Below are 12,734 nucleotides of genomic sequence, written 5' to 3'. Positions count from 1 at the left end.
AGCTTGAACTGAACTTGGGAAAGCAAGGATGTAAACCTTACTACCAAACATAGATTAGTTAGATCTAACATATTTTCAATAGCCACTTATGGCTGTGAAAGTTGGACAATGAAAAAATCAGACAAGAGAAGAATCCATTTATTTGAACTCTGGTGTTGGAGAAAGCTTCTGTAGGTTCCATGGACGGCAAAAGTCATGAACATCAAAGTCAGTTTATGCCACCAACTGACTGCTGCTCTGGCCGCTGAAAGTAATCTCCATTTAGAGCCTGGCCTCCAAACCTTTTTGAAATGCAATAGCAGCCATTTCCTTGGTTACCAGCTTATGTATTGCAACTGTGATGCTGTCCTTAGAAGCTGAAGAGCAGGCTTTTCTCATGAGGGGTTTCTTGAAATCCTGGGGGTTCTCGATGACTCTGACTGGGTGGGAATTCAATATATATAGCATTATGTCAGGAAATATTTACAATCATTTGCCCAGATAAAAATGAAGTGTAATCCAGCTTTATTCCTTGACACTAATTTTCCTTTCATTAGTCACCATGAAAGAAGATTTTGCATTATCTAAGAAATTCAAAGGCTAAAATTATTATTTCAGCAAGACTGCCAAGTTGTTGATGATTAATGTTAGCCAGTCAGTCTTGTCCAACACTTGGCGATCCTATGTTGAGGGGTTAAACCCCTCAACATAGAATCGCCAAGAGTTGGACTCGACTGAATGGCTAACATCATCATCATCATCATCATCATCAACAACAACAACTTAACAGTCTTGCTGTCAAGACCAATTCATATGAGAAAAGGTTGAGGGAGCTTGGTCTGTTTAGCCTGGAGAGAAGATGACTAAGTTGATATGATAACCATCTTCAAATATTTGGAGGGCTGTCATATAGAAGATGAAAAGGAGTTGTTTTCTGTTGCCCCATAGGGTCAGACCAGAAATTAATCTTGAAATTAATTCAAAAGAATTTTCAGCTAAATATCTGGAAGAAATTCTTGGCATTTAGAGCACTTCTTCAGTGGAAAAGGCTTCCTCAGGAGGTGGTAAATTCTCCTTCTTTGGAAGTTTTTAATCAGAAGCTATATAGTCATCTGACAGAAATGCTGATTTTATGAACTTAGGCATACTGTGAGTGGGTGGGCAGGAAGGGATGTGCCAGTGCTTATCTCTTGTGGCCCTTCCTTGCATACCCAGGGAATTGCTAATCACCACTGTGGGATGGTAGGTGAATTTCCTCCAGGCCAAGTTGGATTCTGGAGATTTTTGATGGAGCATGAGATTGGGGGTCACTGTGGGTGGGCAAGTAGTTGTGTGTTCCTGCATTGGGCAAGGGGTTTGAATAGATGAACCTGGAAGTTCCTTCCAACTCTATGATATTATGATTTTAACTCCACCCCAAATATCTCCCCCTCATAAACAATGCTGCCTATTCAAAGCCCATAAAATACCCCAAACAAACCTTGGAGCATCGTCAATGCCCTCTTCAGGATGCCTATAACCCACATGTGAGGCGCTCTTGGTTCCCACTCCCGGCTTCCCCTTTCTCCGCTGTGATGTGAACCTTCCCCCATCACTTTTGGCAAAGATACACAAGCTCACACAGCTCTCCACAGCAACAGTTTATTCAGCATCAGCTCCTCCACACAAGTGTTACCTCCGACATACACCAGCCAACTCCCCTTCCTTTTCCTCCTCCTTATATTCCCCTGTGCTGACTCCACCCCCTTATTTAGTAACCCTCACTCCATTCTAGCCTTGCCTCACCTGGCTCTAAGCCTCATTTTGTCTTCTCCCCAGCTGTGTTCACCTTTTCTTTTCCCTTTAGCAGTCTTCTCTCCTCTTCTGAGCATTCAGGTACGTTAATTTTACTCTCTTGTAGGTTCCATCGCATTCTGGACCTTGGTCTAGCCCTTCATAGGAATGGCAGAGCTGGGGGGTCTACTGTAGTTTTCTCCAGCTCTTCACCCTGCTTGCGGGCTGGCTGAGAAACCTCTCCCCAAGCCTTCCTACAGCTCTCTGGAATGGCCCTTCGCCCCTGGTAAGTATCCTCTGCCCTTCCTTTATCTCTCTCCCCTTCTTTCTCCCTCTTAGTCTTCCTATCTTCCCCTCTATCTGTCTCTTAAAGTCCGGGCGGGCTTGGGAGCTTCTTCTGGCTCCCCACGGCTTTCCCTTTAATTTCTATTGGCTCAGCATCTTTTCCCCCGGCTTGTCTTTCCCTGCTTGCATGGTCCCGGCTTGTTTCTCCTGATGGTACAGTCGCTGCGTCTCGTGGGACCTGCCAGGTTTGTTCCTCTTTACTACTTACTTTTTCTGGGTCTGGACTATTCCCAGAGGGTTGTCTTCCCCCATTTCCCTGTTCCCCGGACCTCCCTTGATATCCCGAATACACTGTGGAGTTTTTCTCTCCGGCTGTGCCCATCCTGCCCGGACAACATAGTGGAAGGCAGTTTGGAAAAGGTCCAGGGTTGGGTTGACAGCAGTTGTACCACCATAGGTAGAGGAACAGCCAGCAGTTAACAGTCTTCAGGCACATAAATATATGGAACATATGTGTTGTGTCTGCCTTTTCTAAACAGGAGCAAAACTGTCATGGCCACTATATTGTCACATACTTTCAAAGAGTAGTTATATGCAGATATTTAATAGTGTATTGCTAGGTCAAACTTCTGTGTCTAGATTTCAAAAATATTTTTGGAATTTCCTGACACTATGGACACAAAGTTTTTTAGAATTCCAGGAACTAGGGAAAAAGGAAAGAAGTCTTGTCCTTCCCAGATTATGATTTGAATTATAGAGAAAATCTTGAGTGAATGGTATTTGGTACAGATTCTGGACAAACAGTACTCCAAGGGTGACGCTCCCAAATCTTGGGGATGTCACTATTGCCAATGGCTTGGTATGTGTTTCCAAATGATATTTAGTTACATTTCCTTCAACAGCTTTGACATTCCTCTTCTAATTGGGATGTAAAAATGTGAAATAGACAGTTTTCCTGTGTAGCGCATTCTTCTCAAATTGACAGTTTGCCTTTTATATTTGTCATATTTCCGTCATTCCTTTCAGTTAGTTTTGCTAATGATTGATGCAGACATCCTGTGGTTCATATGATTGGGCCTTATCTTTCTCCTTTTTAACACATTTAAGTTATAGTTATTTTCAAAATCTATTTTAATGTGATAATAAATCTTTGGCATCAGAATGATGTGTAAGTTCACAGTAAACTTTCATAACTGAGCCTTTGTGAGCACCCCAATGTAAATAAGGAGATGTGCACTACAATGGAACAGCTTGTTTCCTCCCTCTGCTGTTTGCATACATTAGTTTAGTCTCATGGGCTGCTCCTTAGTCTTGGTGCTAATTAGAAATGTAAGCAGCATGAGCTCCCTTGTCCTGAAATCAGAGACTGCGCATTCTTGTTGGTAAATGGTGGTTAGGATACTATTATGAACACACTCACCTCTGCTATATGAACCTACCAGCAGGAACCTAAGTATCCTATTCCTTTTTTTTATTATTATTATAATTTTTTATTATTATTTGTTCTTATAAAAAGCATTTACAGAAAGGTAAAGGCAAAAAAAAAAAAACACCAAAAAAGCGACCAGCTGATAAGTATCATCAATACACGTATATCATACTTAGTGTAGTCTGATATTATCTCAAGAGATATATAGTCAGTTCCCATTACATATTGGTCCTAATCTAACAGTTACTGCTGTCTTTCTTAAGAAAGTCCAGATAATCACTCCACTGTTCATCATATTCTTCTGGAGATCTCTTCTTAACCATGTTAGTGAGTCTAAGTATCCTATTCCTGACATGAAAACAAAAGGTACATCTCAAAATACATGGGATAGATAGTTTTAAAGTAATAATGAATTAAACAGCTTAAATATGATGGTTTGATGATATTTAGTTCACTCACATTGGATGATACACTCTCAATGTACTTGTGCAGCTAAATTTTTCTGTGCCAAACAGGAAAACCTACTTCTAAAGTGCATTATCGAACCTTTGTGGAATGACCTTCAGCACAATTCCAAGTTCTAGGGTTGTGCGATGTGGCCTCCGAAGCAGCCGAATTGCATAACCCTAAAACATGATAGAAGCATGAAGCCAGCCAGACGTGACTAGCACTTGACATCACTGAGGTTTGCCTTCACCGATGAACGTTGTATCTAGCAGGCAACTCAATCAATCCATCTCACTCCTATTCTTTAAACCTTCAGCTGCCTGGACTGACTCAGAACCTCCCAGGCCTGTTTTGGCTTTTCAGGGAATACTCATCAGGACCAGGCCCCCCAGCTGCCATCAGAAGACTTGTTGTTACATGACTTGCAAGACTCACCCAGATCCAACTCCAATGGCAGCTACACCACAAAAATCAGTGCTGTGTTGTGTTTAGAGCTTCAGACAAGAGTCTCCACTCTATTATGAAGGCTCACTGGGTGATCTTGGGCCAGTTACATGTTCTCAATCTAATCTATTTCACAGGATTTTTGTGAAGGCAAAATGGAGGAGTGACTAATGATGCAAACTGCTTTAAGTTCTCATTGTGGAGGATGGTGGGGATATAAATGAATACACAATATAGCTGAAGATGGGAGGAGTGGGTAGAAGGCAGGTTGGTTGGTGTTCAGGAAGGACAGAAGGAAGCATAAAAAGTGTAGATATAGCGGTTGCCAGAAAGCAGATATGAGGAAATAGTGTGGGGAGGGAAGCCCGGGAGAAGGAACATGCATCCTTGCATGTTTCTCACTATGCAACCAGGCCATACTTCTCTCAGAGATTGCTTGAATAAGGGAATGAGGAAAGCAGAAGGCAGGTGTAGATAAACATTGGCTGGTAGGAGGAAAGGAAGCAGGAAAAGGGAAGAGGCCAAGGGGGCTTTAGGGGACAGACTGGAGGAAATGGTGGAGAAGGGGGAAATTAGATGCCCCCAGCATGTTCTTGAAGGTTTCCCCCTTATCTTGATGCATAAATAAACTTTAAAAATGGTCCAACAATAAAGATGAATTGCCAAAACAAACCTGTAGCATTTGATATCATCCTTGTGCTTGATTACCTTAGAAATTAGAACAATAGGTTTCTGTTTAAAAGTTGTTATATTTAGAACTATATGTATGAATGATATAAGAAAGGAAATTCAAGAAGCAAGCTAAAAACTATCCTTGATACCTGCTACATTAGGTTCATCAAGGGGGAAAAAGCTGACAAAACCTAATTATTGTGAGACCTTAATGCTTTCGTGCACACGGATTTTGTAAGGGGGAACAGAAAGGGAGTGCCTGCAGTGACATCACATAACAGTCATCCATATATGCAACAACAAAGGATTGGAATCCTGATAAGAATAAGGGCAGAAGAGATAAGAAAACAGGATAAGGTTTCTACAGCTTTTAATTTCCGTGGAGCTTTTTTTTTTGGTGGTTGTTGTTGGTTGTTTTTTTTTTGGTCTCCCTGTCAACTCTGTTGCTAAACTTAATAATCATTGGGAGGGGGAGGGGGAAAGGGACATGATAAGGCACATTGTAAAGTGCTATTGTTTGAGTTATTGATTTAAGGGATTCTTCTGAAGAATAATGAATGTCCATGTCAAAGGAATGCACTCTCTCCACATCCTATTTTACACTCTCTGTAGTTTATACTGAGTGTCTTTAGCATCTCACCATTATTTTCAGACTCAAAGTGCACAATTGCTAGAATCTCAGTCCAGATCCTAAGGACTACTGTGCTTATACAGAGCCCTTGGACAAGGTTTCATGAAGACTGATTTCTAAGGCTGCATGATCAAATCAAATTGTTTTAATCCCCACAACTGTAGAACGTCACGCCCCCTCACATTAGCCTTGTCATTCTTGCCATCATTTTCTAACAAGATGTCAGCAGCAACCACATCCTTACCATGTTTTGTTAACCAAAGTGGACCCAGGGAAGGGGAAACTGAAAGGATAAATTAAAATTAGAAGGCTTTGAAAATGGTTCCAGATAGGAATAATGCTGGACTTTCACCTATGTATATCAGGATTGAACTTGTTAGTGATACCCCAAAATAAAATGACAAAGAAAAAGAGTGAGAGACAGCATGGTTTAAAGTATAAAAAAAAACTTTATTGCATACCAATAAATTAAAATAAGTAAAAACTGTAAAGAACCTACACTGGACACATGAGAACTAATTCCCCAAAGACCACCCATGCACATACCAAGAGGGTACACTTTTAAAAGGCAGGAGGGAGGAAACTGGAGCTTTTAGGGAAGGACACACAACCTGGGCAGCGTCTGCACTTACTTTCTTTATTCCATTGTCAATCCTGTTGAATTCAGATCGCTTTGAACTCGGGTCTTCCTGTCCCCCCCCTCCCCATTGAAACAGGAAAGTCTTCTGCATGTGGTTAGGGTAGTTCAGAAGGGGGGGGGGAGCCAAGCCTCTTTCTTTCTTTTCTTGAAGGTGAGGGAGAGGAGCCAGGCAGGGAGCCTCTTTCTTTTCTTGGAGGGGTGGGGGAGAAGATCGAAAAAGGCAGAGGAGGGAGGAAAAATCAAGGACCGACAGAAGTTGAGAGAAATTAGGGGCTTCTCCTTTAAGGCAAGTTTGTCACATGACCAGGTGTGGCCTATCAGATGTTCTCTACCATGGAGCTTGGTTTCCCAATCCGGATAAAGGTAAAGGTAAAGGTATCCCCTGTGCAAGCACCGAGTCATGTCTGACCCTTGGGGTGACGCCCTCTAGCGTTTTCATGGCAGACTCAATACGGGGTGGTTTGCCAGTGCCTTCCCCAGTCATTACCGCTTACCCCCCAGCAAGCTGGGTACTCATTTTACCGACCTCGGAAGGATGGAAGGCTGAGTCAACCTTGAGCCGGCTGCTGGGATCGAACTCCCAACCTCATGGGCAGACAGCTCCAGACAGCATATCGCTGCCTTACCACTCTGCGCCACAAGAGGCTCATCCCAATCCGGATATTGAGGCTTAAAAGCACTCTAAGATATCGCACAATAAAGGTAGGGTCACTCCAGATCAATCCTTCTTGCTGCAGAAGGAAATTTCAAATCTGTGTCGAGGGTAGGGACTGAATCGATCTGGGGTTGGAATAAAAGCTCTGTGCAGTTTACACCTTGAAATCCTGCATATGAGGTCTGGAGAGGTCCAAGGAGCAAAGTGGCGGGGGGGGGGGGGAGGCTGACTCAATTGCAGGGGTGTTCAGATGATGGGCAACCTGGCACACCTTTCACTGAAATGGGATGGTCTTTTTATGGGGAAGCATCCTATAGCTGGATGCAGGAACCTACTTACCCAGGAACATGATTAATCCAATATAAAAAATTGAACCTCACTGGCTGGTTTAAATGAACTTCTGTCAAACCTGTGGAGAAATTCCTTGATTAGGTTATTGTGATCCAAATCTGCATGGGCACAGAGTTTGGGTTCATTCTCTCCCTACAACTCTCCAATTAAAAAGTCACCAAGACCAATTCTCTTTGGAAAAAAAAGTCCACCTCTCACAGCATCCAAATATAATTGAAATGCATTACTGTCTTCCTCATTGAATAAATACCTCTTGCACATGCTAATACATCTGGCATAGTACAGACACACTGGGAAACCAATATGGCAATAAAAAATATCCAAATTGGACTTATATAGGCGTCTGAAATGCCACAAGCTAAGTTTAGCTATTGTATGACCTTATACTCTGCCAGGAGATTTCTTAATAAGTTGGTCCTTAAATATAAAAACGGTCCCTTGAAAAAGCTGTAGGCGAAACACGTCGGGACTTGTGTGAAATAAGAATAAAAGAATTACTGAAACTAAAGAGCCAGTTTGGTGTAGTGGTTAGGAGTGCGGACTTCTAATCTGGCATGCCGGGTTCGACTCTGCACTCCCCCACATGCAACCAGCTGGATGACCTTGGGCTTGCCACGGCACTGATAAAGCTGTTCTGACTGAGCAGTGATATCAGGGCTCTCTCAGCCTCACCCACCTCACAGGGTGTCTGTTGTGGGGAGAGGAATGAGAAGGCGACTGTAAGCCGCTTTGAGCCTCCTTCGGGTAGGGAAAAGCGGCATATAAGAACCAACTCTTCTTCTTCTTCTTAAGAGAGACGACTCTATATAAGTCCAATTTGAATATTTTTATTACCATATTGGTTTCCCAGTGCGCCTGTACTATTCTATATTTGTCTCTTCACTGGAACCCACCCCTTCTAGTTCATTATTTTTGCTAATACATCTGGCAGACGTCTTTTTAGAACCCGGCACAGGGTATTCTTAATCATTTTATAGTGACTTCCTGGTTAGAAGACTTGGTGGTCTGGGCGGTGTCCAGAAAGAGACCCATAGCCAAGGGTAGATCTTTCAGCACAGGGGTGGTACTGATCCCTGTATTCCACTCCTAGCAGTAATCTGACAGTAGCCTGATCTACTACACACCCTTCTAGGATGCCCTGCCTACTGAAAACTGTATGGTTCAGTTACAGTCATTTTAAAAAATATTTCCAAGGGCTCAAGTTGCCAGAAAACCTCCCATGTAGAAACTATGAATGCCATGCAGACTGTGGAAGAAATACAACCTTAATGATTCCATTGGGTGTAGTAAATGTCACACAGCAAATGAACAAAGAAATGATGATCTATTAGAAGTGAAGTGTAGCTACAGTATTTTAAAGTTGCTCACTGGAATTATGATTCCCCAGCCTCCATCTTAGCTATTTCTTTTTTATAATCCTAGTTACAATATTTTCACAAATGACTTGTGCTAGGTGTTGGTTTATGTAAAATATATATTCTCAACTGAGTTTGGTAATGTTAACATTCAAACACTAGCATTTTATAGCTGCTTGGGTATTTCCTAGTCTTGTTATGATGAAACTATGTTTTTGAGGGTTGATGAGGCTACTAATAAGTTCATTTTCTGTTCTTTGTTAAGATGAACACACTTTAATTGTTTTTAGGCACCATCAAATGAATATGCTTCCTTCTGAAATGCCTAAGCATAAGGTAATAAATAATTTGATCTAGATAAAAAGTTGTATGGAATCTAGAGCTGATTTTGCACTTGCTTTGTTTTTTCCATTGTGGATCCTGCTGAATTAAGATTGATTTGAATTTGGGTCTTCCTCTATTCTCCCCTGCTGAACTGAAACAGAAAGTGTTCTGCACTTGATTGGGGAAGCTCAGAGCAGGGAGGGGAGCCAAGCGCAGCAGGAATCTCTTTTCTTGAATGGGTGGGGGGGGGGGGAAGGATTGGAGACAGCAGGCAAATCTCTGCTGAGAGAAGTTAGGGCTTCTGAAGTGCAGTCACTTTAAGCCAAGCCTTGCAACTGGGAACCAGGAAGTCTTTAAACTGACACCCTGGCCAATCAGGGAAGACTGCTTTGAGAGACGGAATTTAATTTGCAAAAAGCAGAAATTTGCACACTTACTGATGGTGACTTTTTTCAAATATTAAGGCTTATATCCACTTCTGAATATCGCAGGGGAAAGGTAGAGTCACTCAGGATCAACCATGCATGCTGCAGAGGGAAAATTTAAAGTGCCCAAATTAAAAATGGAAATCAAATTCAGTGTAGATGAGAGGGATTTATTTGAGCTGGGAGTGAGTAAAAAGCCCCATGCAGACTACACCTATGTAGATACACAGGGAAAAAAGCTATGTTAAATGGAGGAACATTGCATATTAATTAACAAAGTGCTCTTTGAATGCTGATGAAATAAAATAATTATTTCTTAATCCAGTCTTTGATCTTGTTCAGCCAACAGACATTGCTCAGCCAATGGAGACAGACACACAGAAAGATAATTAGAAGAGGGCATATAACAAGAAAGGTGTAGCAAACTGAGATGTAAGGAATGTTTGGAGGGAATTGTTGCTGGCAGCAGGAATTGATACAGGAATAAAATGAATAGGATTTTCGAGTCCATAAACAGAATATGCTCAGTAAAAGGTAAAGGTAAAAGTATCCCTGTGCAAGCACCGAGTCATGTCTGACCCTTGGGGTGACGCCCTCCAGCGTTTTCATGGCAGACTCAATACGGGGTGGTTTCCCAGTGCCTTCCCCAGTCATTACCGTTTACCACCCAGCAAGCTGGGTACTCATTTTACCGACCTCAGAAGGATGGAAGGCTGAGTCAACTTTGAGATGGCTGCTGGGATCGAACTCCCAGCCTCATGGGCAGAGCTTTCAGACTGCATTTCTGCTGCCTTACCACTCTGTGCCACAAGAGGCTCTTATTTGCTTAGTAAATCATGCCAAATCTCCAGGGTTGAGTTTTGTCACCCTGAGAACTTCTTGAATTCATTTTGTCTCATTTGTCTTGAGTTGTTTCCTAGCAAATGAGAACATTACAATGTGACAAGGTCATAATTTATGTTATTTCCATTTGTTTCTTCTCTCCCAAACTTTGTCCTCATAGGGAATTCGTCCCGGGCTGGCGCTCGTCCAGTTACAGGGCTAGTGCCCACTTTCAGTTAATGTTGGGACCAGCCCAGGGCTGGCCTGACTCAGGCCCTTATTTGCTTTGCCACAGGTGCCACCGGGGCCTATGTCAGGCCAGGCCTGTCTGGCAGGAAAGAGTTGGGCCATCCAAGCCCAGCTCCTCCCACAACCTACAGCAAACTGGAAGGGACAAAAAATGCCCCAGGCAGTTCCATGTTTCTGTGCAGTGCTGTGGAGTCACCTGGGCATTTTATTTTAATTTCCAAGAGGAAGGTATTGTATTGTAATGCAATACCCCATTCTGAAAAATGAAAATCAGGCCCCTGCCACCCTACAGGGTGGTAGAATCTTGCTACCCTGGCAGACTCGTCTGGAGGCACAAATCTGGGGTAGACCGGGTCCAGCAGGGAAAGTGCTCCCCCGTATGGACTCAGGAAGAGGTGGGGCAACCTGCCCTGGCAGAAAAACCTGGCAGCAGGGAGTGGTGCTGCCCATGTGGAAAAGGTCTCAGTATCATATCTTACTTGTCTACTTATTTTATAGATTTATTAAATCCTCATGACAACTTCATGGCAAATGACACCAAATTAAATGTGACTTTGTATCCAAATTCTAGCAAATAAAACTTGCTAAATGTAATGGATATTAAGTTTACTTCAAATTTCATGGTTGTGCCAATTGGCAGCAGTAATCATGGTTCATCTTCTTTTGTCCTTGACCCTTATCTCTATTAATATACCATCACCCTTTTTAGTAATGGATAAATTTGCACTATCCCTGCAAATGTCTACATTTTCTTTACAAAGCACAAGGTCATTATGGAGTAGGGTTGCCAGGGAGATCCAGCAACACATCTACCTCACTGCCCACCAATGTCATCTGATATTTGGGGAAAACATCCAGGATAGAAACCAAGTTTACCATAGATTTTTTTGCCCAACTACCAGACATGATGATGTCACTTGTAGGTCACATGAGCAATGATGTGGGCATGTCACTGCATGTCACCTGGGCCTCCTTTCTGGACTCAGCAAGTCCCCCCAATCCTCCACCAGTTGCCTGGAGGGACCTGGCATTCCTATTATGAAGAACCCCCTAGGCAATTTCTTATTCCTTCACTAAAGAAAAATGGTACTATTCTGGAAGAACTACTTTACTGTTTTCTTTAAATAATGTAAAATAGACTGATTTATTGTGAATCATTTCCAGGGCATTTGTCCAAAAGTAGGACATAAATCAAAGTAAAATATTGTCATTTTCCATTGCAAGCACATTATCACCAAAACTTTCTCGTATCATACCTGTTTCCTAGAATGTTATCCAGCACTCAATAGTACAGAAAAACAAGGTGGGAATGGACAGGATGGTTCCCTAAGTAGCCAATGGGGGTTGATAGAATGATGGAGAAAGGGACAATTGGAAACAGCCATTAGGTGAATTGGGAGTGAGTTTGGCTGAGTGGAAGCTGTGTCAGAAGAGCATCTTGGTTTCAGGTGTGTCACCATGTCTTTGGTCATTCTCACACAACCTGATCAAGTTCTAATCCCCACCCCACTGCATCCTTGATGGGCAACTGCTCTGCTCAGCAGGTAACAGGTGAAATAGGCAATAAGATTATTCACAAAATGCTTAGTTCATTTATCAATAAATGCCATGTTTCAGTAAAATCTTACACTTCATGGATCATCTAAATAGTCTCTAGAAACACTAATGGCCACTGATCAGTTTAACTCAGTAGTGTCTTATGCATATGCCATTTAGCTAAAACCTGATGCATGATTACAATGAAATGAACAGCTTTGTTCAATGCATGATATCCTGTTTCTTTGACTCCCATTTTGTTCCCTAGTGGTGATCAGGGAGTCAGATGTAAGTGCATACAAAAAAAAAAAATACAAATGGTATGTCCATTTCTATGTTACACTGCTTTCTTGGACTGTGGGTGCTGCATGGATTCTACCTTGCTAATAACTGTGCTTGTTGCTGAACCTGAGGCTGCTTCTCAACTTGTGCATTAGTTAAACACAAGTGCACTATCGCAGCACTACCTGAATATTCCATTGTGGCACCTTTTCCCACTCACACAGAATGTCTGCCACCTCAGCAACCTCTCTCCAGTTCCAGGTTACAAGTACATCAGGCTGTCACAGGTCACTACACTTTTCACCTTGTTTAAAATCTCTAGAAAGTCATGGTCTTTTTTACCTATCATGTCTTCTTTCACACTCCCAAATATAAGAGCGGACTGGGTAGCTGAGTTAACTTTTATAACTGGCTCTCATTGAAACACTTCACTGA

At 42.3% G+C, this 12,734-nt stretch overlaps 1 protein-coding gene across 1 annotated transcript in view; it reads right to left on the bottom strand.

Annotated features, from left to right (window-relative positions):
• Nucleotides 1-309: 309 nt before the first annotated feature.
• HTR1B (5-hydroxytryptamine receptor 1B) overlaps nt 310-12,734 on the bottom strand; it is a 115,764-nt gene continuing 103,339 nt past the window's right edge. The window contains exon 2 of the mRNA XM_077306323.1: nt 310-419. The gene's annotated coding sequence lies outside the window, so the exon portion shown is untranslated. The remainder of the gene's footprint in view (nt 420-12,734) is intronic.

Source organism: Paroedura picta, chromosome 1 (genome assembly GCF_049243985.1).
Source record: "Paroedura picta isolate Pp20150507F chromosome 1, Ppicta_v3.0, whole genome shotgun sequence".
Lineage (NCBI taxonomy): Eukaryota > Metazoa > Chordata > Lepidosauria > Squamata > Gekkonidae > Paroedura > Paroedura picta.
The sequence above is the reverse complement of the archived record's forward strand: the minus strand, read 5'-3'. Positions and strand labels throughout refer to the sequence as shown.